Raw genomic sequence first — 26,432 nt, forward strand, 5'->3', positions numbered from 1 at the left:
TTCCAGCTAAGAATATGGGGCCCTCTTATAGACATGGGCCATTGTGCAGTTGCTCCAAGTACACCATTATAATCCAGCCATAGAAATACAAAAAGGATTGTGGGACAAAGAAGACCAAAAATGCAATCATATGTTCCTCTTTCTTCATCTGGTAAGCTCTCAGCTTCCTACCTACTTTGAGCGCACCTTGAAATAACAATCAATTTGCTTTCCTAATGGCTATTTGTTTATTGCATTTGTTACTTTAAAAAAGAGGAAGCCAGATTTAGAATTAGACCACAAAAAAACCTTTAAAAGCCATTCTGCTTTAGCTCACTGTAGTCAGTTTAAAGATAGGCATTTGAACAACTCTGGGGGTATCTTTTTCCCTTTAGGAATTTCTACACAAGAGAAGAAAAGAAGCCACATATTGAGGGAACAATCAGAGCCATTTGGGTGATTGCATTTCTAGATTTGACAGGTAATTTTGGACATGACCCTAAACCTCTATATTTTATTAATCCATTCTCTGCAGGATGGGATTTCTTTTTCAGAAAACTGTGATTACAACTGCAGACCTACTTTTTCATATCTTTTTGTCTGTGGCACTTAATATGCTCACAGTAAGACACCATGTACAGCCAATACACCCATGGGCTCAAATACATTGCTTCATTGAGCTGTAGCTTGGTTCATTCAATGGTTTTTCAATCTCTTGGTGAATTTGTTAAATAAAGCGTGCAATCTTTTCCTTATTTCCTGCTTTCCTCCCATCCCAATATAGCGATAATACAGACAGCTGCTAATACTTTAAATATGGAAGCTTTTCTTTTGAACAGTTATTACCGAGAAAGCCAGCGTCAAATGCCATTTAATTCTTCTGATTGCTTAACATGGCTCTGTAAAACAGGCCATCTTAGATGTTGTGATAGTTATAATTGAGCGTAAAATTCTCTGCAAGGATAATACAGTAGGTTACTGGGATTCGTGAGGAGTTAGCACAAGATAAAGGGGTCAATGAAGGGTGAGTGGAATTTGATAGGATGCCCAGTATAAATATCCAGATGAAACTACAGCTAGTTACTCAGTTCTTGATATCATGCCTTGACTGGTGGGGTAGGAATCCCCCTCCATCAGGCTGTTCAAGGTTTTAAATGGTCATTCATAATAAGAATTGTGATAGAATGATATGATTTCACCACACAGAAGAATGAAATCTGACAGCTGAAAACAGACAAGGTATTAATCTCAGAACACCACATAAGACTTTCTTTTCTTCCCATTCTGCAGTAGGAACAAAACCAGCTTCTCTTGTTTTTATCCCAGCTCAAATGTCATTGCTCAGGGAAAGGGTGATGAAGGAAAAGGAGAGAGAGAGAGGATGAGATGTGACAGGAAAACAGAAAAAAATGGAGCCCGTTGGTCCCTCTCAGTCTGCCTGAGGCCTAACATAGTAGACGGCTTCACAGTGATTACATTCAGCCAAAAGAGCCCAACAGAGCAGCTTGCATACTGCATTTGATCATATATCATGTGGGCATAACTGAGTGGAAAATTTCACAAAGTACAGTCTCATCACTGAGCGAGGCAATTATTATGTTTTTTGGTGTCGCATTTGGCCTTTGATATTTTCTGACATGAGGAGTAGAAAGGGATAACTCTATTGTCCTAGCAGAATGGGTCTCTGCTCCAGTTTCTTTGAAGAAACCACCTTTTGGCACGTGACACATGGAGTCAGGTTTCATTCTCTTGGAGAACTCTTTTAAATACCACCATAAGGTTACAAGGGCTAAGTCTCCATTCTGACATTCCTGGAATGGGAACATTAATGGAAGAGGACTCTCAGCACCCCAATTCATACCTTATGCTGACTGTTACCTTCTTCTTTTGCTGCTGCAGAAACTTATGCACCCTGACTTTGGTGTAACTCCCACTGAACTAAGTAACTTTATTTGTTTTCAATAATAATAGATTAAGGTTATTTTAATATCAGTTAAGCTAATATTATAGGGTGGATTATGCTACTATTACAGTTAAACCATTGGGTTTATCACGGTATATTTTTCTGAATAAATTCTGTTGGCCTTCATCCCTAGTTCTGATGCCATAGCAGACAATAGAAAATCTCTAATTTCCAAAGGGAAATAAAAACTTCCCAGATGCTATTTAAGAGCCCTAGAGCACCATAAAATAGCCTTTCTGTTTATGTTGCACAAATTTACCAACCAAGATTATTTGACCTTACTTATGTAGGGTACCACTAATCATGGATTAGTTTCAGGCATTTCACCTGTACGAGCCTTTGCCTGAATGTAACTGAACTTAAAGTGGTGAGAGCACATAAGCCACAAGTCCACCAGTTCCACATCAGACCTTACTGTGTTGAAAAGGAAGTTCTGAGGGGAGATTCTAAGTATGTTCACCTAGATGTCCTTCGAACCCCCTTTCAGAACTTCTCTCTTAATAGATGAAGGTCTGACTTGGCACTGGTGTGCATGGGGAAATTGGAATGGGGATTGTGAACACAGTCCTGCCCCCTTCAATTTTTAGCCTGCATGCATTCACCTCAAATGTCTGAAAACAAAGCCTTTATCCCCTCCCTATGCTTTCAGGATGTCCAAAGCTCAGCTTACATATTTCCCCAGGGAAATATTCGTGCATATGCTGTCTCTTCATCTAGAGTAGACACATATTCCCAAAGGAATAGTTTTAGATATTCTTTGCATGCAATCTCAGGTTCCCCTCATTTCACTTTTTTTTTTTTTAAAAAAAAGAATGGAGCTAGCCCTATCAACATTCTGAAGATGGCAGACATAAGCATGTAGGAATTCAATTAAAAATGTCTTCCAATTGGAAATATTTTTGTCTGGAAGATCATACAGTTTGAGCATCAAGCACCACCATTAACCCAATATAGCTCTCCCCCACTTTGCTAGTTAATATATCATTTTCTTTTTGCTATATGGAGCTTGGATGGCTCATTTCCTATTATTATGTTCTTTTTCACAATGAGTCCTACTGACAATTTGCATAATGGAATTGTAAAGCAGGCCCAAAGGTAAAAAGAAAAGAAAAGTCTAGGTGTCTCTGATTATGTGGAAGAAGATACATATATTAAAACAGAATTGAAAGAACATGGCTTTCTTCTGGTTGCTTAAAAGTTAGGATTTAGATGATGTGAGATCATGGTAGAATCAGATATGACTTTTTATCCTGGGCTAAGTATAACTATCAGTATAAATTGGAAATTTATATTGAATGTCTTTCAGAAAACAGATAAAGACGCTAAATCAATAGAAATGTTTTTAAACCTGATTTAGGTTTGATCTTATTGTCATAATAGATTTCTCCCTAAAATAAAAATACAATTGCACAGTTGTTATTGTTCTTATTTCATTTAAGGTGCATTGAGTATTTTGCTTCTCAATGAGCTTTAACTAAAAGGAACTTACGGGCCACTTAGCAAATATGGTGATTCATGGCAAAAGTTCAGATCCAAAGCACCATACACTCTTGCATTAACTTGAATGTAAGTGGTGCACAATAAGCATGCAAATGTGGATCAAAGACTATGGAAAAATCCTTACATTTATGGGAGGCCTGTATGTTCACTGGCAAATCCATACATGCAAGAAATCCTTCATGCTGCTACAAGGTGACTTTGAAATTTATTTATGCATGTTTCTTAATTTAAAAATGCTAATGGGGACAGTGGATCTTAAATACTTTTATTTTAGTCAATAGCTTCAGGTGTTGTTGGACTCCAAATCCCATCTGTCACACACAGCATGGTCAATAGACATGACAGCAGGAGTAGACATTTAAGAACAACAGGAAGGCCATGGTTCCCCATGCCTAACCTAAAGGAACCTGGTGGTCAGTAGAGGATAGTACTGAGCAACTGTGTTGAGACTTCTATTGTACATAATGCAGCATTTGCTTATTGGCAAGAGTGAAGTATTGAGAGCTTGTAACATTGGCATAAAGAGAACTCTACTGGCTCTCACAATTCAATTCACTCTTTTAAAACACTCTTTTAAAGCCAATAGCACAAATCCAACACCCTCAATAGACTAGGCCCAAGGTATATTAGCAAGCACATTAAGATATTTCAAGGAGGCACATGCTGAATCTTATCCTTTGCTTGTTGAATTGATGGGAAAAAGAAGTGAGGTCCACTGAGTTGCAATATCCTTTTATGAAATCCCTTACCCAGAAATGCAAAATTTGTAATTATTGCTCTTTGTTGCTGGGTTAATTTTACTTAAATTTTATTTTATTTAGAGCACCATTATAAGGCAATGGTGTATACTTTATATTGTAGTTAACTTCTCTGAGTGCATGGAGGTGCCATATGGCAGGATGTATATTTCAGAATCCATAAAAATAAATATAAGGTTCTATCATTCTCTGATAAAAGACCACTGTCAGGGATGTATAAGATTTTGGACCCAGCAGGCCAGGTTCTTATCTGCCCTTACTCCATGGGTCAGCTTTGACAGGTGGGCAGGGCCACCCACCTGACCATCATCTGACATCATAATGCTAATTAACTATTTAGCTGAGTTGGTAGAGCATGAGATACTTAATCTCAGGTTTGAAGGGTTGAGCCCCATGTTGGGCAAAAGATTCCTGAATTTCAAGGGTTTGGACTAGATGGCCCTCGTGGGCCCTTCCAATTCTATAATTCTATGATGTCAGGTGATTGATAGGTGTGTGTGTGTGTGTGTGTGTGTGTGTATGGGGGGGGGTCCCATCCACTGGACAAAGCTGGCCCATAGGTTGGGGGAATTGAACTCTCCATGCATCAGTTTATGTGCAGAGTTCAATCCTGCTTTCTAAGGTTGGGACAGTTCTCCATGGGGAAGGTGGTCTCAAACAGGACCAAAGGCTAGAGGAAAAGACTTCACCATAAATAAATAAATAAAATAAGTGTATTGTGGAATCTAGTTGTGGATGACCCTGGAAATCTTGGGCACATTTTTAAAACTGTCTGACTCTTCTTGTTTTCAAGTCCAAATTAGAGTTGAGCTTTCACAGTTGTTCTCCCTCTGCTTTGTTTTATCGTGGATACAATATTAATAACCTTAGAACACAGTTATCCTAATAGTGAAAAGGGAAAGCCTTTCCTCCCCACGGAGGGGAGGTGTTGTGGGCGGGATGCGATTTAAGCGTCACGCAGGGGGCGTTATGCCCCCTGCCCCACTCACCTGGCTGGCGCACCACGCCCACAGGTAAGCGCCCAATCGGGCGGCTTGGAGGGGGCATGGTTTGCGGATTAAGATACCACTGTGCCAGCCATTCTTCCTCACTTTTCATCTTCTCGTCACGAGTCACCCACCCACCACTCCCTTAGGGCTCAGGGCTTAGCTTTTCGCTTGACCTTGCTATGGACCTTTGGTTGGTCGCCCAGGTTGCCCAGGGGGCCTGGTAGGAATTTTTCCAACTGGCATTAGGCCTTTTGGTTTTTTCGCCTACCTCGTAGCAATCGTCACAACTTTCTTGGTATCTGGCGGTTAGGCATTGGAATGTGTTCTTGGTGTGTGGAAGGGCTAGGTGTGGCCATCGTCTACCCCTTCAAATTTGGGTATTCCGTTAAAGGAATCCGGCGGTTGTGGATCCTTTCCGATGCCTGTGTGGCGGGGGGCCATGGCACGACCCTCGGTGACATCAGGGGAGAGCTTATAGTTGTATTAGCATCAACAGGCACCACCTACTGGTGAATAAACTCCCTATAGGCTCACCCCTCTCCGAGTGGGTGGAGTCAATCTTTCGTGGTCCAATGCCTAAGCCAATACCTTCTCACTTGCTGTAATCAATAAAGTTGTGGCCTTTTCTTGCCTATTAACCTTATACACTATGTCCGTGTGTCTTTATTCCACAAAGCGGGGATCAGGTCCTCGAACCACAACTATTACCTGTTGTAAGGAATGCTTTGCAACTCTATCTATCTATCTATCTATCTATCTATCTATCTATCTATCCCTTTCACATTCATTTTAATTGCAAGGCAATATTTTACATTACTGGATAAGGAAACTTTAGGATGTTTAATTATTGAGCCTATAAAACTACTTATGTTGTAATAAGGTTTGCCTGGGTTTGTATTCAGGTTTGTAGTATCTGTGTGTACGTATTTGGATATAAACTAGGCAGCTCTGCCCCGTGTTCTGACTAGTCCTGCAATTCTTGTTTCCCCTTGGTGTCTTAGTGCAGCCTCAGACAGCCTCCACTGTTGCCATTACCATACTGGAAGTTGTACGGTACATGTGCAGTATGGTTCCCCAGATAGAAACAATAAACTTCATAAATGTACCAGAAACAAAGGGTGGGACACAATGTGGCACAAAGTAAGAGTGGCTTTGAATTGTCAAAAAACATAGGAATGGTTTTTTTTTTGGGGGGGGGTTCTGAGACCCCAAAAACTCTGCTTAAAAGCTTAATCTGCATCCACAATGTTTTTTTAATGGTACACAGGTGATATAAAGTACACAAAAGCCCTATTCACACATTTACTCACACGAAGCAGCAGAAGTGGGGTGATGCCTGTGGCTCCCCCAATAACATTATATTGTTGTTGCCATGTTACCCTAGATCTTCAGGTATTTACTGTGGAGGACTTTGTGTGGACAGCTACTGATGCAAAGCTATCCCTTTTCAGACTCCTGTATTCAACATGGGAAGGCCATGGGAAGCATGGCAATAGGACATAATTTTGAGGACGGGGCCATTGCTACTATGTGTGAGTGTCCTGCATAAATGCATGAACAGAGCTAGAGTTAAAATGGGCTCAAAGCAGGTACATAGATAGGAAGCTGTCTTATACCAAGTCAGACCATAGGTCTTATCTAGCTCAGGATTGTCCACACTGACTAGTAGTGGCTTTTCAATATTTCCAGCAGGAGATACTGGGGATAGAATCTGGGGCCTTCTGCATGCACAGCAGACACCCTGCCACTGAACTGCAACTTAGTTCATCCATCAAGGTTTTCTCCCAGGGTTTAGCCTTAGGGAGCTGAAATGAATACAATATGGAGTTTCCCTTGGCAGCTTACCTATGCAGGCACAAGAAACCAACTGCTGAAGAACCATAGACAAAACCTTCCTTTCTGAATCTATTAGTAGCTATTCCTCAGAGTGTGCTCCCTTCCTTCTGTCTGGGGTTATATCATGACACATGGGAGGCAGAAGGAAGTGGGAAGAGCAGTTTCTGGAGGGCAGGAGGCCCTCGTCTTTCAAATCTCAAGTCCCACTGGCACGAGTGGGAGCTGAAGGTGCCTGGTACCTTGCAGGACCGCAGCCCTTCAGAACGGCATATGATTAATACATGTTATGAATATCTATTAAATGTTACAGCAGGTTGGTGACACTCAGCCGTATCGCTCATTTATTACGAGCAGCTCTTCAGTTATAGGCTGAACAGGGGGTGAGAGAGCAACTGCACTGCAGTCTTAGATTGATGACACTTCTAAAAATTGTCCAAGCATGTGTGCAAAAATCTATCAAAATAAGAGTGTAATAAATGAGAAGGTAACTCTTACTGTGCACAAAAGCTGCAATCATGCCTCATTTCTCCTCCTCTATACAGGGGGAATAAACAATAGTCTACATAGGTAAATAACGATCTTGAAAGAAAAGATGGTATAGAGGAGGAATGGCACAGCCGTGTCAAGAGTCGCTTCTTTGTCAGGGTCAAGTTCTCAGCCTGGTGTGAGGAGCTGAACTGTAGCCACATCCAAATTGGGCTGTTAGAGGATTTCTTGCCTCAGGCCCCTTAAATTAATGTGAATAACTTCCATTAATCAGCAGGGAGCTATTCTGAAGAGTTAACACTCTGTAATGAAGGTTGTGGTCCTGCAGGACAACTAGATTGACAATAATGGAGAAGAGGCTGGGTTACTTACACCTGTCAGCAAGATCATTATGAACCAAGCCTCCAAGCCATATTGTCTGCTAGGCTGGGTACATGTCATATATTGAAAGCATATACTCCTCTCTCCAAGAATCCTGGGAACTGTACTTCACCCCTCATGGAGCTATAATTCCCAGCACTATTAACAAACTACATTTCTGAGGATTATTGGGGTTGTGCTTTACATGTTTGGTATTTGCACGCCAGGCACTCCTGTCTTCATTTGCACAGCCCTAGTTGTGATGTTTATAGATCATCTCCAGAATCAGAGACAGCATGCCTCTGAATACCAGTTGCTGAGGAGAAACAGAAAGAGAGGGCTATTGCTCTTGCATGCTGCTTGTGAGCTTTCCATAGCCATAGGTCTTTGGTCTGATCCAGCAGAGCTCTTCTTGTGTCTTTAGGCATGTTTCAATATCAAAGCATCTTACCTATGTTAGATAGCAGCACTGTACTAGTTGGTGCATGAAAGGATTGTGGCACATTTGCAATGAAAACACCCTCCCAAATCATTACCAGCCAGTCTCTTTGAAAACTTGAGATGATCTTTGGAAATGGTAATGGTTTGGAAGAAATGTTGTCTGGATTCCCTGCAATAAATGAGTGATGAATAGTGTCAAAGCCAGTTTGATGGGCTGCTACACAAAGGCTAGTGCAGAAACACTCAATTAACACGTTTAGCATGGAACTGTGCACTGCTTGGTTGCCAGTTTGACAGTGTCATTTAATAGGCAGCATATGTGGCCTTATGCTGTACGCTTTTGCCATGGCTAAAATGGAAGAAATAGATCTTCACAAGCAATTTAGCACAGCAGAAGGAAGGAAATGTAGCTGTCTGGCATTTGTTTTCATTTCTGAATCTAATTGCAATAGATTCTGGACTAACGACACAGACTATGACATTCATGTTTTATACCTTTTGCAAAAACCTGACACCATTGGGGAAGAAAAGCTACAATGGTTTTTATGATTGCACATGATAATGCACACATAATAAAATACCTTTCTAAATAAAGCTGATCTTGCCTTTGACCATTAATGTTGTAGTGCAGGAGTGCAGGGCTGAGAAATCTGTGGCCCTCTATGTAAGGGCCAGCCAGTATGGCCAATGGTCAGGGACGGTGGAAGTTGGGGGTTCAATAATATCTGCAGTCATGTGGGCTTTAGCCTCACTTTATGCTGATGGGAAGAAGAAGTGGGAAAGGGAGTGGCAGAGAAATGGAGAGAGGGAGGGACGGAGGGCAAAGGGGATGACTTTGGACTCAGTTCCTGCCCACCATCTGCATGAGGACCCATCCTCCACTGGCATGCAGACCCTGACAATTATCTCAAGATAATGCAGTCCTTGACGGGCATGGGGGAAGGTTCCCTACCCTGCTCTTAGCAAGAAGCAATGTTTGACACACTTGAAATAGCATACCTGCTTAGTTTTGGCTTAGTTTTCCCCACTCAGTTACATTTGTCCCTAGACTGCACCACTGTGCCTAGAATGCATATTATGTCACTGAACCCTCTCTGGCATACAAAGCACTTCTTCAACACATATGTGGAGGAAAAGAGCTTTAGCTTATGTGTCTTGGTAAATTTTAATTTTCTCTTTGCAGATTTTGTCTATCCAACAATCCATAGTGTTATGTACTGAAGTTCTCACCCTGGGCCAGCAGGGGGATACTGTAGATAGTTATGCAAATAAGGGATCGAAAGTGACGTTCAGTGATTTGATAGTTTTACAGTTACATTGTACTGGAGCTCTATATAAGCAGGTTTACTGAACCCTTCAGTTCAGTTCTGTCCTGGCCTGTGAATAAACAAGAGCTGTTTGAAGAATCGCTGTGTCGTCTGATATGTTCACCCACAACTTAACACATAGCTTCAAGTGATAGAGCTCCGAAACAGGTCTGTCACCACAGTGAGAATATGCCTTTATTTCAATATAGGTGCATTTGTTTCCTCTTTAAACAGGGCTTCCCTTCTTTAATGCTGTTATAAGATTGACATTAAAGGAAAAGCAAGAAGTAAAATAATCATTTTCATTCATCTGTTTGGTAAAAAGACAATTAAATAAATGCTCTGGCTGATGAGATCTAAGTACTTATGCTTCTTCATGATGGAAAGTGAACACCCACTTCAGATTAATATTTTGTCGTGCAGAATGAATGTAAAGATGCATCAATTTGTCTTTACTGTCTGTAATGGAACAAAACTCGTTTGATCAAAAAGTACAAAACCTACATTTACTAAGCATTTTGATCCATTGCCCCTCTGCCTATGATGAACACAGTTTTTAATTTTAAATGACCCAAATAACAGAATAAACACTCCTGGGTGCAATTTGTAACCATTTCCTGTGAACGCACATAAGCATCCATTTGTATGCTTGAGTCTTGCCCATTGTGGCTAGTAAAATCTAGAAGAGAAGACATGGCTGGTTGGGCCAAGGAGCTGATAAATATCTCCTTGTGTGAGGGGGCAGTCCCAATCCATGTGAAATAGGTGCTAATAAGACCATTCTCTGGATCTGAATAATGCTCCCTTCCAGGGCATGATTCCCAAACAGGTCCAATCATTCTTGGATGAAATTGATTTTCTAGATCCATTAATTGGATTTTGGCACTGAAACTGCCTTGGTCACCCTGGATGATGAACTCGTATGATAAGGTACCTGTTGATTCTCCTTGGTCTCCCAGGGACTTTTGATACAATTAATCATGGCATCCTGGAGCGGCTGTCTGACTTTGGAGTGGATGCTGCTGCTTTGCAAGAACAAGACTTGCTGAAGCAGAACCAACATGGTTTATGCAAGGGTGAGTCCTGTCTCACTAACCTATTAGACAGATGTGTTTGAGTTGACACTGTGTACTTGTATGAAGTGTACTTGAGTTCTCCACCAGATATGGGGGAATCCTGAGTGAATCAGGATTCCTCTTTGTGTGAAGGAGCTTAGCACATGTGTATGACCCCTTCACACAGCTACTGAATGCACAACTGACAGAGGGTATAGCAGGTATTGTATCAGTCGTGGAGGATGGGACTAGCTATTAGGCTCCTTCAACAACATCACATGTGTTTTCAGAATGTGAAGCAGATCACCTGAAGGCCACTTACCACATCAAAGCGAGCTTCTGTTTTCCATGCTTACCTCGATACTCAAAATATCTCATTGTAGTTCCTCACATTCCAATTAAATAGTTATAACAGCAACAGCAACAACCACACTGATGTGGTGAAAATAATCTAAAAATTCATTGTGAGTTTTACATGCCCCAAAATAACTTAAGTAACTGGCCTGAACTGGTTAGCAATTGCGTGAGTTTGCAAAGCTTTTGCCTGAAGCTTTCTAAATAGTCTACTAAGCGTGCAACAATAAGTAGTTTTATTTTTTCTGGGCTTTAGTGAGCCCGTTTCACACCTCCATGTGTAACTCTATAGAGAGTAAGGTTACTTCAGAAACATGGCAACATGATAGGATTTTGTTGCAGAAAAAAATGCATGTATGTGGTGAATGCACAGGTCTATTGCACCACAAAATACAGGCCAGTATTTTTCCAATGGAATAGTTTACATGGGATACATGGGAATTTTCCTACATTTGTTTATTTGAGTCACTTTTGGCTTCCTCTTCATTACATTCATTTCCAGAGTGGGTTGAAATATACATGGAACTCATATATGGCATTGGTGTTTGTATATGGCAGTGATGTCAGGCCTGAGATGTCTCCCTTTCTCTGTCCCTCTTTCTCTTTCTGAGCTCTGCCTTCAAGGAGCTTGGCCCACAAAAGTTTAGTGGACTTGCTCTAGAAGTTGGCCATCGCACCGGTAGAGTAATAAGGACTTTATTTCTATAGATAACCTTCACCCCCATCTATTTTTGGAATGCCAGAGAATCAATATGTTCTACCCAGAACCTTCTAATTTAAACCATCTTTAGGACACTGGTTGTTCAGTATCAATTACAGCTCTTTTGCTTCACCTGGGAAGAATAAGAGATGAAAATAGTGTCTGGTTGAGCAATTACTGGGCTATTTTGAAAAGGTATGTTGAAGGCCCTTTTAATATTTAATGGAAGTCATCACTGGAATGCAGATTGGTTATCAAGATATCAACTATCTAATAAATCAGTTACCCCCCAGCTGGCATCTTTTAGGTGCATTACTCATCTTCGGCAAGTGTAATTGAGGATAAAAAAGTGTAACACTGATGGAGGCCTCTTCTTCATCTCCAGAACTCTTGTTTTAATTCTTGAACCGTCAATGGAAAGAGGATCTTCTACATTTAATTGCACACCTGTTGGATATTTTAAGAAGAAAAAGCCCTCCAGTTTAGTTGAATTAGGGTCGTGCGTGTATATGTAAATGGAAAAATCCTGTTAAATCCTACCAAATTCATTGATTGTATTCCTAAAAACTTATATCTACCAAACTGTTTTAATAAATTAATTCAAAACTAATTATGTAGGATCAGTGAAGTTCGGAGGTGTCAGCTGAAAAAAGAAGACGTGCTCTCCAATAGAGCAAAGCTATACAACCCATATCACCTGCTCTAAGTTTCTGGACACCAGCGGTAGCCCATACAGTAGCCTCCATATATTGTTGGACTACAACTCCCATCGTACCTGGCCAGGTTGGCTGAGGCCGATGGAAATAATAACTCAGCAGCGTCTGAAGAGCACCATGTTAGCCATGCTAAAAAATATTAAAGTTCTCTAAGCAAACATGCCACTATAATTCCTACTTGAGGCTAATTCATCTTGAAGGTTGGTTTCAAAGTTTGTTGAAATAGTCCCAGCTGCTTCAGTTCTATCTTCTTTTTCAGAAGAGCTTTGACATTTGAGGAAAGCATTGCGTTGTCTTCCTTTTTTCGTCTTTTCCTCCCTGGGGTTGCCTGTTGCTCCTGGGAACTCTTTCTTCTGTTTAATGAGATATTTCTTGTCAGTTGCAAGGAGTAACCTTGATGATACCTTGATCTCTGTGTCTGTCTCTATATCCTTTTGTTGCTGCTGCTGTTGAATGGTGAAGATTTCTCCCAGAAATCCTTCCCTGTCATAGAACCTTTCTAGAGTGTCAAGGATTGACTTCCAAACATCTGGTGATCATTGATATTTTTGTTAGCGAGACATCAATGCTTTTTAACCTGACTATAGAGTATGAACCAGGATGCAGTCCCTGGAGCTCTGGAGGGAACCCCACTTCCTCTTAAACAGTTTTCTGAGTAATTACGTTTGAATATTTTTAAACATTTGTGAATCTCAAACCAATGTTTGTTTGACAAATAAACATCAAGGCTTCCAGGATACTGACATGGAGCTCATAGCACAGTGAGTGCATGTTTATTGACATTGAAGGCTCCTCACTTCCATTTTGTTCAAAGGTTCTGAAGAAAAGTGAGTGCAAATAATAATAATAATAATAATAATAATAATAATCCATGCTCATTTCACTCTGTACATTCCATCCCCAAACCTGTGAGTGAATGCATTAATGCATTAATATAATGAACCTGCAGCATAATGTCTGAATCAAAAGCAGAGTTATCTTTTGGTATATTGCTCAACTCTTTCGTTTGTAAAGCTATGTATTAAAAAGAAGGCACTCATGAAGCACCCATTTTCTTTAGACCTTTCTGCAAACAAGGACTTCCATCATTAATTTAAAAAATATAATCACTGGGCCTTGGCACTCAATCACATCCAGAAACATTTGAATAATGAAAAATTGTTTGTCAGTTCTAAATATGGCTCTAGTTTTGAGCCCTAAAAATTCAGATGTCACGTTGTAAAACTGTCTTAATGCAAAATCTGATGATATTTGAATTTTTTGTGTATTTTTTGTTTTCACATTCTGAATTTGATTTGCATTAATTTTACATTAGTTTAAGATTGATGGGGCACTACCACAGGATATACCTATTTAACTATGAAAAAGAAAATATAGTCTATTGTTTCATAGGTAAACAGAATTTTAGCAAGTCTGACTTTTCAAACTCTATAGCACTTTGCCAGAATCCCTGTTATAGCTAGCAGTTAAAGTTACAGGTTCTACAATGTTGAAAAGCTGGCTATCCTGGCATAGAACTATACTTTAAATCTTGGGAAGGGAAACTGTGGCTCTCCAAATGTTGCTGGACTACAACTCCCATCTTCCATGACCACTGGCCATGCTAATTGGGACTGATGGGAGCTTGAGTAAAAAAACAACAACCTAGAGTCACAGGTTCCTTACTCCTAACTTAAGCAACAGTTTGAGCCATTTTGAATGATTTATTGTTCTGGGTTAGTACAACATAAATCATTTGGCTGAATCAAAAGCATTATTTCTGGTAGCAGCGCATAGGTTCAGAATAGTACATGATATTTCTTCCTGTATATCATAATTAATTGTACCAGCCACACCTAATGATGCTTACTGGTTTGATTCTTATTGATGTTACCCACCTTGGAGATTTCTAATGAAATGGAAAGGATGGTTTAAAAACCTCTCAATCAATAAGAAATAAAAAATAAACACTTCTGTAACTTACTGGTCTTTTCTGTGAATAAAATAAAAGCACCTGGATTATTTAGTGTAGAAGAATGTAAAGTAGCATCCATTTAGTGACCTGGCCATGCACATCAGCAGATAGTTTCCTGAACATGGTGAAACTGACTGCATCGAGCATTTCATAGGTGATAGCAGTAATATGTTAAATTGAAAACTGTTACTTTGCTGATGCTGTTAGTGTTGTAGAGAAGCTTAAAAGACCCAGTTGAATGTGCGAGGCAGCTTTTAGAATTTAAATTGCAGACATGAGAAATGCAAATATTACAGCATCATTTGTGCAAATGACCATAGAGGGTGACTGGCAATACATGTAGAACAATTGCTGCGAGAAGAGCTAAGGGGTGTAAGGGGACACAACAATTACATGGAGCCTAAAAACATCTGGCAACTATGATGTGTACATCTATCAGCACAGCAAATTTGCAATTAATTGTCCTAAAGATGGATGTTTAAGGAGGCGGCAAAAATTGGCCTGATATGCTGTGTCAAACATTTCTGCCAAGCTTCCTTTAATGCTAATAAATCATAAAATGTGGCCTAGACAAGCTTTTTCATATTTTAAATGCCCCCCCCTTTCTACTTGTATGGGGTATTCTGATTTAATTTCTGTATGATAATGTTACAGTCTAGAAGTTGCCATCCATGACCCCACATACTTGTGGATCATGTGGTAGACAGCAGTACAGGCTTAACAGGAAAGCTAAGATTTGGAAAGGGTGGATGGAAATATTTTTATTCAATATTCCCTCAGAGGCCCCGGTTTAAGAACGGACTTCTGGAACGTATTAAGTTCGTAAACCGAGGTACCACTGTATCTAGAAAATTTTGAATGCATTTTAAAAAAGAAAAAACCCAACAGAGACTGGGTGAAATGTGGTTCAATACATACTCCAAAAAACAAATATATTCTGTGAGCCTGTTTGTATTGCCCTGACAGATAGTAATTTGTATTTACCAGTTCAATACATCAAAATAAAATGCAACCTTCTCCCTTAAAAAAAAAAAAAAGATTTTGAGCAGAAGATGTCCTTTAAGTAGGTAGAATATTGAAATGACGAAGAAAAGTTTTTAAATTCTTCATAGAATAATGTAAAGGAGTTTTATCAGAAAGAGATAACCCATGGTCTATGCACATATTTTAAGAAGAAACATTTGGAGGAATATTCCAATAAATGGCAAAAAGTGCTATGCATTTATTCACTTCCACTGGAATAAGCTTTCTCAATTACTAGAATGAATATGTCCCCAGTTTCACTGCATCTTTCTCAGCCACTAAGTGTATTCCAAAGGTTATTGAAAGCATGTAAATGCAAGCTCTGAAACACACAAAAGCTCTAAAGATATTCCCTCTTCATCATTTTAAAGTTCCCCAAAGATTTAGGCATTTTAAGGCAGAGAGACTCAATTTTATAAATGAGTCAAAAGGATGCAGAGCCAAAGCAAAGACCCCAAACTAAAGCAGAGGGTGGGAAACCTTGGGGTGGGGCCGGATGCACCCCTCTAGGACTTTCTATCCAGTCCTCGGTACTTTTCCCAGGCCACACCCCACTTCCCTAGTCACACTTCCTTTCCCCAGACCAGCCTTCCTTAGCACCCTCCTTAAGAACTCTGGCCTGGCTGGCATTATGTCCTTGAGTTGTGAATGTGAGTCTTGCTTGTCTTGATGGAGGATGCTGAACAGTGTGTGTGTGTGTGTGTGTGTGTGTGTGTGTGTGTGTGTAAACCTCTAACTTGGGTGGAATGTAAAAAGAATCATATTCGTTGCTCCTCTCTCTTTTACCCCTGGCCCCCACCCCCCACTGGTGGTTGCAGGAAAGTTGTCCTCAAGGGAAAGTGGTCTTCAGATTGAAAATGGCTCCCCATATCTGTCTAGAGGTCTTTCTCTTTCACTGTGTTACAGTGGCAATCACTCAGTTTAGGTAAATGACACAAGTTAGCAATCCACAGCAACAACGATTTTGTAGCTACTGTATCTAGAATGCTGACACGCTCTTCTCAAGATGGTACTATGAAATTTTCAGGTTGCAAAATGATTGCCTTTAATCTTTAATATGGTTAAGCAGCAGGAGGTAAATAGACATTTGAACATAGCTTTGCTTTTTATAAGTGGCATTTAATATGTTCAGAATCTCCTAGACAACGTCTCTTCTGTCCGATGCTTTTGGCTTTTAGGGTTTTAATTTGTACTGTATGCTAGTGGAAATAATGGAAAGTTCAGAAGATTTCCTTAGGGGGAAGCATGGTGTCTTGAGCCGGACCATCTGCTTCCAAAATGCAAAAATAATTAAAGGACACATTTCACCAGGACCTTCTCTCATGAAGGTCCCATTGAAATGAATGAGAGGTGTGTATGAAGCAGCATCTCTTGTGCAAGTGCTTGCTCAGAAAGTGTTATCACTGGATTGTGGCCAATAACAGATCTTTACGAAAGAGAACTATGACTTAAAAAATGAAAACAAATGTTATTTCCCCCTTCACATTTGCTATACAGCTGCCATAGCTGCACCTGGCAAACTGCTTTAACAATTACTTCCTCTGCTCTGGGAAACCTGGGAACTGTAGTTCTGTGAAGGCAACTTGGGAATGCTGTTAATTCTTAGCATCCCCACTAAACACCCATTTTCAGAATCGGAGCTCTTATACACATTTGCACTGTACATACAACAGGTGATTTAGAACTTCCCCTGTGCTGCTGGAAAAACAACTTGGGATAGTATTACAGAGATCTGATCACCTTATGAAACTAATACTCTGTTCTGAAACATCTACTTCTAACCATGGCATTTTATATTATTCCATGTTTGCTGTGGCCATACAAAAATGCAGTTCTGCAGGTCAGAGCTGGTGGGTAGGAACAGAGCCGTCCCAGCCATTAGGCAGGGTGAGGCCACTGTCTCAGGGCACTTCATTGGTTATTCTTTGACCCTGACTTGTGGCTTACTCCTTACACCTGCTTCCTGGCTTGCCCTTTGGTTCTGGCTTCTTTGCATGTCCTCGCAATGAGTGTGTACTATAGTTCCTGGCTCACCTAAGTCAAAAGTACCACTCATACCTTTAGTATGTACCTTTAGACTCATGCCCTTTAAAACATTGCTCTTTTTATTTGAAAAAAAAGCAGGATGAATTTCTAGCCTTACTATTCAGCTGTAAGGCTCCCAAGGAGAAAACTTTTGTTAAATTATTGGTTCCTTCTGAACTGAATGCCCATGGGCTCTTGAAAACAGTGTGTATCTATTTTTTTGTTCCTTTGTTTCTTCATTAAAAGAATCAAGGTCTCTTGCCCCTGAAATGAAAAAGGGGGAAAAAAACCCACAACACTATCACAGTCTTTCTCTGCACACCAGTCTTGTGCTGATAGAGAACTTTAGCTATCATGCTGTGTCGTTCTGAACTAATCCTCCTTGCTAAGAAAACTTTGATAGATTTCAGCTTCCTTTTATTTCCCACCCAATAGCGATCATTGTGGCGCAAAATAATTTTGGAGGTTCTCGGGTAAGAAAAAAAGTGCTATTAAAGTAAGCTTTATTGATCTCTGTTGCAGGAGGTCTTATCACAGCTGACACCATCTGCGACTGCAAAAATGGCTTTTAACCAACCATAGAATAGTTAGTGCATTTAAGTGAAGATGGGCTTTTTCCTCCTTTTAAAGAATCAGATACAACAAACCTATCCTGGTGTGAAATTATAGATTCAAACGACTTGAAATTTATTTCTTTAAAGTTCATCCATTATTGTATTCATTTTCTCTCTCATCTTATTTTGATTTCTGAGGCTTCTTTAAAAAGAAAAGAAAAGAAAAGAAAAGAAAAAGAGGATGGGAAGAACTTAAAAAGTTAATTCCAGCTTATTGCAAACACATGGGATGCCTTTGTTAGGACGAGGAGGGTGAGCATATGGGAATTCTTCAAGGCTGCACTATACCATATGGCACATTATGTCTTGTGCACTGCATTATACTTCAATATTCTTCACCTAAATGGAGTACTAAATTTGCAATAAGGACGTCTTTGCTCTTTCGGTTACTCAAGAAGTTGTCTTGCCTTAACTCTGATATGCATTCAGGCTTTGTGAAAGGGACTGCTGTGGAACACTGCCATGCTCTAGGCACTATGCAGAGCATAGGTGACGTGGCATGCTTCCATTTTGGAAGTGACTTCTGTCGGACAAGGTTCACAAATCTTTTGGGCCCTGTGCGCACATAGGAAAACCAGAGAAACTGTTGCGGGCACCACACACCCCTCACAATGAAGCACACACTGCAGCCTGTTCCACGGGCTACAGCTGAATACTGCTTTCACTTTGAAGTTCATCTGGAGGGTGTGGTGGGGAGAGGACATGGGGGCAGCAGGGAGGCCTCTGTATTCTCATGTGTGCCTGTTGATGCCATGTCAGTGATGCCTGCTGTAGGCCACTGGCCTGTGAAATGCAGTTTAGAATATTACTGATTCACTCAACCGCATTGCCATGACAAGTCATGTAACTTTTCCCCACTTTCCATGAACCAGAAGGCCGCAGATGTTGTCCAGCAGAACAAATCTCTAGGCAAGCTTAATGAGACAAATGACAAGTCGTTATTGAGGACACTAAAGTTCCCCAATAAAGGTTGGATTTCTGCTCAAAATCTATTAGGGCACTTTATGTCCTTCTCTTTCATAGCCTTCGAAAACCTTCCATAAAAAATGTGTTTACTGCTGTCTCAGATGATGAAGTCAGATTTAAAGGTGTTTTTTAAAAAAGTTTTCCAGAGCATTTTTCCTCTGTGTTTTTGTTTCAGATTTTACTGCTTTGAATGCAAACACAGATGAAACTAAGTATGAGTCGTAACCAGAAGGCTTGTCTTAAAAGATGATGCAGTTATACCTTCCCTTAATGAAATAAGATGTTACTTTCTCAAAGATAGACGGCTTACATTAGAACCATAAAATCAATAGGAAGGTCATGAATCCCAGTTCTCTGAATCAAGCTAACTTTCTTTATGTTGAAACATCCCAAAGATTGTAAAAAGAGCCCCGTGGGGGTCAGTCCAAATACAGCATCTGATGCCCACAGTAGCCAACAAACAGGACAAAAGCCTTCTCCCACTGTTCGTTTATTTATTTAATAAACTTATGCCTACTTTTTCAGAAATCTTCTTTACAAAGCAGCTTACACTCTGTTTAATTTTTTTAACAAGCATTATGATACATAAAAGACAGATGGAGAGGAAACTTTTATTCCATAAATTCATCAAATGAATAAAACAGCAAAGCAACATTAAAACCCAGAGCCACACAAAATCAGTTTCTACAGATATGTTACCCACTAAAAGCCACTGAGAGGAGCTGGGTCTTCCATGCCCTTTTAAACATTGCAAGAGATGAGGCCTGCCACACTCTGAAAGGGACAGAGTTCCACAAGAGAGGTGCCACAGCAGAGAGGACTTTATTACAGGTGGTCAGCAATCTTAACAGGTGGACATCTAAGCCAAACTTCTGATGTTGATCTCGTGGAATGGGCAGGTTGACATGACAGCACACCATTCTTCAAGTAGCTTGGGCCAAAACCATCTAGGGCAAGGTGGTGTCCATATTTGGTAGACTATCATAAAGAACTATAATTTCCAGAGTTCTCTGGGAAGAGAAATTCATTGTTAAACCACTCTAGGAACTGTAGTTCTGTGAGGGAATTGGGGTTCTTCTGAGAACTCCCAGCATCCTTAATAAACTACAGTTCCCAGGATTCTTTGGAGGAAGTCGCAACTATTTAAAGTGATACTTTTGATGTCTAGTGCAGATGGTGCCCATGTCTCAGCATCTAGCAATATCAATATTGTAAAGACATTTGTGATCATTTGCTAGGCCAAAATCCAATAATCCAACTTAATTACACAGTTGTCTTCGACATAGTAAAGTCTTCAACAGCTTGCCCAGTTTTCAAGCATAAAGCCACTTGTGTGAAATTCAAACTGAAAATTCACTCCAAGACGGAAAACAGCTTTCACATAAACACTTCCACCTCTCATCAGCAAATACCTGTAGAGGTATGACATTTAGCCCTGTGGAAGACAATGGAAGGACCCGCTTGACTTAGCTGGTGCTGGTAACTTAATCAGTGAATTGAGGCAACATATTTCAGAGATAGGGTGGTGCTTGCTTCCGTGCAAGAGACAAATAGCATGGACAATATAGGTATATTTTGCTCACTCAAAAGAGGCCAGCTGAAGAAGAGATCAATATGTATTTGTAGAAGATGCTTGCCAATACAGCACTAGTTCTTCAAGGGATCCCAAGCAACCAGATGCTGGGTGCTCTCAGAGTTGCTAATGTCAGTTTCAAATAAGCAGCCCCACCTCAGACACCCCCCTATGTTAAGGAAGAAGGAAAAGCATGTTGCTAAGCAACCACAGCACCCTGTTCTACTTACTCAGCACCTTGGCGAAATGGATGAGCTTAATATGGTACACATTTTATGAAAATGCTATAGGTGGGAATAGAAATTCCCTTGGGACAGTGACTAATCTGGTGTGCCTGTGTGTCTGGAGCTTCCCTTCCTGTCCTGATAAGGCCACGGAAATTGAAGTGCAATATACACCACCTAGCTGATTTTCAGTCATTTTGAATTTCAAGTCCCGAACTTCTTGGTTTACCTCATTATGAGGTATTATTATTATTTTTAAAAGACTCATCATGCTGGTATTTTCCAAGTGAAATTGGCTGCTTAGTTGGGCACACAGCTATGGGAGCAAAATTTCCAAATTCTAATTGCACTGTGCACTCCAATTATGCTTATAATAGTGCATATATATATATATTCATTTGAATGTGAAGTTTTCCCTTTGTGATGAAAACAGAAGCCTTTGGAAAACTAATGTGTTTATTTCTGTAGATGCCAGGATGCATTTATGGAAAGTGCTTTAACTCCAGCGATGCCAAGGCACTCTGCCTGAATGAGCCTATAGCAGTCTGCATTCTGAAGCTGCCATCTCCCAAACAAAATATGTCTCCTAAGAACAGTGAAAATGAAATAATGTTTCACTAACCCCATGTGGAAGAGGGTGGGCAATAGCTCAAAAGAAAGATATTTTGGAATTTTATACAGTTCAAATAGTAAATGAACCTGACACTTCCCCAGAATTCCGCAGATAATGGCTCTTTAAGTACCTTCCTTATGAGGTCCTAGAGCAGCTCTTTCTCTTAATGTAATTTTCTTAAAAGCCATATTTCGAGCAGGAAAAATTATACTATTATTTCATTGTTATGACCATCAGCTTCAGGATAAGCTTTGCTGCCTCCCATAAAACTGCCTAGAATAAAGTATATTAACTCCTGGGGAAAGTGTAAATTTTCTTATAATTACAGATTGATTCTGGTGCTCTCACCTGCTCTAAGGCACTGGGAGTCAGCAGGGGAAAAGAAGAGGACGACGCGGCCAGCGGTGACTTTGCAACAGCGGAAAAGCAGGCAGCCACAACTCTCTTGGCGTTGTTGCCTTTCTCCACAAGCAAGCTGTTGAACTGAAGGTACAAAGAGATTGCTCACCCCCAATTTCTTGAGGTTCACAAAAGATGATGCATCCTATGATCTTGCCCCCAGTGTAACCCCGGAGGAGGCGAAGTACAATGCTAAGCAGCAGCATAGCTCCTGGTAGTAGTAAGAGTTATGCAATCCCACATTTGTAGTGGGACTGGTGCCAGAGTTCGTGTTGCTGGGCATCTGCTGTGGTCTGTACTGCCCATTTCCAGGGCTTCGTCTGCCCCTCATCCTCCTTGCTATTGCTTCTTGTTCACCTGCCCTCTCCGAAAAGGCAGTAAGGAGAAGGAGTACAGTGGTACCTTGAGTTAAGTACTTAATTCGTTCCGGAGGTCTGTTCGTAACCTGAAACTGTTCTTAACCTGAAGCACCACTTTAGCTAACGGGGGCCTCCCGCTACTGCCGCGCCGCCAGAGCACGATTTCTGTTCTCATCCTGAAGCAAAGTTCTTAACCAGAGGTACTATTTCTGGGTTAGGGGAGTCTGTAACCTGAAGTGTATGTAACCTGAAGCGTATGTAACCTGAGGTACCACTATAGTAGGTTTTGCATGCCTTCTCCTCTAGCTCCAATTGCTGGTGCTGAATGGGCCCAGAGTGGGAGGCCAGCAAAGAGGGCATGGCAATAGTAGGAAGGAAAAGGGGCAAACTCAGGGAGATGGTTCTTGAGAGTATTTTGCTCAAGAATCAGCAAAAAACTGGAACCAGCAATATGCTCTAGCATGCATTCCCCAAATTCACACACTATGCAATCATTATGTACCATGACAGGGAAGGTAGCCCATCTAGGAGAAGGAAACTCTGATCCTAAACTACTTCTGCCTTGTGGCTGTACTCATTCCTGATAATTTGTAGACTTAGGCTGCATCCAGACAGCACTTTATTCTGTTATCCTGATGTTTCTTTACCTGAGCATTTCTGTGTTTTATGTGAAGTCTTACACTGTGTAAAAGCCACTTCCGGAAATCTAGTGGAATCTAGTGAAAGGCTAGCATTCATTTCTGTTTTAATTATTTTCAGAAAAAAGTCCCTTTGCAAACCCATTAACTTGGGAAATTGTAGAAATTTTGCATTGCAATTCCATGTGCTGAAACTTGGGACACTATTTTGGCATACAGTTATTTCCCACCATTTAAAATTTAGCATGACTTGTTGGTATAGGGATCAAAAAGCCACTGTTGCATAATGCAATGCTTGCAACCAGCTGGGATTGCATGACAGAGCCAGTTGCACAAACTGGTACTGCCACAAGAGGATAGGCGTACTGCGATGAATTTTCATGAACACATAAAAAAAAAAATTGCAACCTGATTCAGAAATGTGGCAAATTGAATTTAAGATTCGGAAAATGAGAAATGGAGAGAAACCAAAATGGGCAGATCCATCCCTGATCTGATCATCCTGACAACCTGTGAAAGGACCCACAACCACCCTGTAATTTGGCAGCAGCTCCACCTGGAGGTGCAAAGTCATATACAATCCACACTCCCACAAGCCGCCACGTGAAAGCCTAAGAGCATCAGAACCTCAACATTTAATTCATAACCTACCTCATCCATTTAAATACCGACTTTCCCTGCAGACTTTGCTACTGTGCAGCAACTTCCTGTGCAGAAAATGAGCTTTTGCCGTTCTGAACAAGATTAGCGAATCTTAAATCAGATATGCTTGGCCTATAATGGACTTGGAAAGCTTATAAATACATTTTCATTGCAAACATTGCTGGCTGACAAATGTCAGTTTTGCAGCAGGTTTGTAGGGAAATGAAGAATGTATCATACAAGGAGGTCTCTGCTGCTGGTATGATCAACTCTTAAAAGCAAGCCGAGACCACCTTATCTGAGCCCTTTTATTTATTTTCTGACTGGGCTCTCCCAATCTGTGATTTTCTTCTGGAATTCTTGGTTTGTACGTTATGAGTTGCAGCAAAGGTTGTGTTTTCCTGAGTATGTTGCAGGTTGATTGGACTGCAGAAAGTGCTACAGATAGAGGGTGCTCTTTTCCTAAATCAAGTTGCATCCAGCAAATGTATACCTCTGACTGTCAAGGAAGTGAGAGAAGCCCAAAGCCAGTGCATTCTTGGGAAATATTGTAAACAAAAAATGTCGCCTTTCTTCTGTGTAGGAAGGCAACATAGTAAAGTCTTAATCTCAGTTAAAGTAAAGCTGCTGGCTTGACATGTGTGCAGGAGTTTACCACGTAAGCTGCACATTTCATTGCAAACCTGCAAATATTTCAAAAGAAAGGCTTCTATACCGAGTGTTGTAATAAAAGGGCTCTAGTGCCTAATCTAAAGCATTTTAGTGGCCAGTTCAGTTGAATGAATGAATGAAGTAATGAATAGAATTTGAAAATGTCAGCAACACCACTGCCCCAACTAGTATGTCTTTTGAACCTGGTCAGCAAGCATATTTCTAAAGAGGGCCACAAAGACTTCACTTACTCCCATGTGAGCTAAGGGCGCTTTCAGATGGTCACTATTTTCCGATGTGATTCAGTCACCTGAAAACCTTATTTCATTACTAGGCTGAACAATTAGAGTCACCTAATTAACTTTTTTTTTTTTTTTTTTTTGCAAAGGAGTTTGCCTTAATATGCTTTTTTGGTACGTTACTTTAGCCAATACATGGATTTTTGCACACATTACTTGGCTGGAGAACTGCATTGCAAAATTCAGAGAAGTGTGAATTTCAAAGGATGGCTGTGTTTCAGTCTGCCTTTTGTTTGGAAAAGTGTGTATTACATATATGTGAACTGAGTTCAGTTTTTCCCCTATCCCCTGTCCCCTCCACAGGACAAATAATAGTTCTTCTCATGTGCAAAGTCAGGCTGTAGTAATCTGACAGCCTTATGACAAAAGAACCTGAAAGGAACTGATGGAATATCTAATTTTAAAGTTGATAAATGTACGAGTTGATCAGGCAGGTACCTGGATATTTGAGGAGAACTGATAAGATGCATAGGAGTCTTCTGATTACACACAGATTTCATTTAAAACCTTGTTTGTTGCTGGGGCTGTTTACAAAACACAGCGGGATGCCAAGGAACAGCTTTCCAGTCTGAAAAAATAGATCAAACAAGCCTAATAGTAAACAACATGTTGCGCGTGTGTGCGTACACACACACACACATTACTGACAATCTCAGAAGGATTACAGCAGGAAGTTTACATCACTAACCTTTTCAAACATTTATCTTGACAGTACTCCTTTTGTCAAATTTTAGAGGGGGTGAGTGGCCCTACTTTGTAGAAAGGCATTGCAGCATACTGATAAAAAATGTTATTATTGGAGGATAATGACCATTGTTGGCGCCTCTTTATAACAGCAGTATAATGTTAACAACATAAAGGATTGCTTCAGGATAAATGAGCTCTGGTAAGGTCTGTTCAAATGTTTGCTTTCCTCCTACCTAGCTGCTGGCATTTCCAACAATCCGTCCTGGGTTTCCTTTTTACTTTCTACAAAGTTCTTGTATTCATATGCAAAGTCCTGAAAAAACTGGGCCTAGGATATAAGGACTGCCGGAGGCCTTATATCTCAGCCCAGTTCCTGAGAATATCCAGAGGAGCACTGTTTGGTATCCTCCTGTGTTGCAGAGGTCCAGCTGGCCTGAACTAGAAGCCAGGTATTTAGTGGTGCTGCTCCCATTCTGGGGGACTCTCTTCCAGCAGAGATTCAACAGGAATCTTTGCCTTTGACTCTCAGGTATCTCTGGAAGACCTTTTCCATTTGGTGGTTTGCATTTTCTTAATGTGAGTTAGTCATTTATTCAATGATGTGAGCAGAAGTGACTCAGTTGGTGGAGCAGAGCTAAAGCAATGGCCTTCCTGCAATAGTATTGCTACTGCTTCCAGAAATGGGAGATGCAGCAATGAGGTTAAAGCTGTGTGTGGTTGCACCAGTGGGAGCACCACATTGGCTCTGCTATTGTGTCCAAGAGGCCCTGAAGTCCTTGCTGCCTCTGCCTTCCACCTGATGTCTCCAGGAGACAATTGCTGAAGCTCCATTCCACCAGGTTCGGTGAGTGACCCTCCACCATCTCTCAGGGAGCTTCCAGGCTGTCCCTTTTTTTCAGGTGGGATTCAATCACATGCTGGCAAATTCAGGTTGTGAAACTCAAACTGAATTGGTGCTGCTATGCAACAAACCCATTACCCCCACCTTGCAAGCAGACATTTTGTGATCAGAAAAGTAATGGGGAAATGCATTGGAAAGTGCAAGATAACGATCACTTAGCACAACATCGTCTAACCTCTCCACACAAAAAAAATCAGAACAACATTGTCTAACCTCCCCACCAACAAATCATAATGAATGCTAAAGAAACAGTTCATCTGGAAGCAATCTTGTTCTCGAATCTGGAGGATTCTCCCATGTGCTATAGGATATATTGGGATGGTTTCTAAACCTCGGACTGAAAGATTTATGAATCAAGCAGTAAAATATATTATTGAATAAGAGGCATTTCCATTAAGAACTCTTTAGGAAACTAAAACT

The 26,432-nt window shown here is 40.6% G+C and overlaps 1 long non-coding RNA gene across 4 annotated transcripts in view; it reads left to right on the top strand.

Annotated features, from left to right (window-relative positions):
* Positions 1 to 372: 372 nt before the first annotated feature.
* LOC308473988 overlaps positions 373 to 26,432 on the top strand; it is a 216,658-nt gene continuing 190,598 nt past the window's right edge. For all 4 annotated transcript variants that reach the window (XR_013984435.1, XR_013984436.1, XR_013984437.1 and 1 more), the window contains exons 1-2: positions 373 to 460; positions 21,765 to 21,925. This is a non-coding gene — a long non-coding RNA (uncharacterized lncRNA). The remainder of the gene's footprint in view (positions 461 to 21,764; positions 21,926 to 26,432) is intronic.

This window comes from Podarcis pityusensis (genome assembly GCF_964106645.2).
Source record: "Podarcis pityusensis genome assembly, chromosome: 3".
Lineage (NCBI taxonomy): Eukaryota > Metazoa > Chordata > Lepidosauria > Squamata > Lacertidae > Podarcis > Podarcis pityusensis.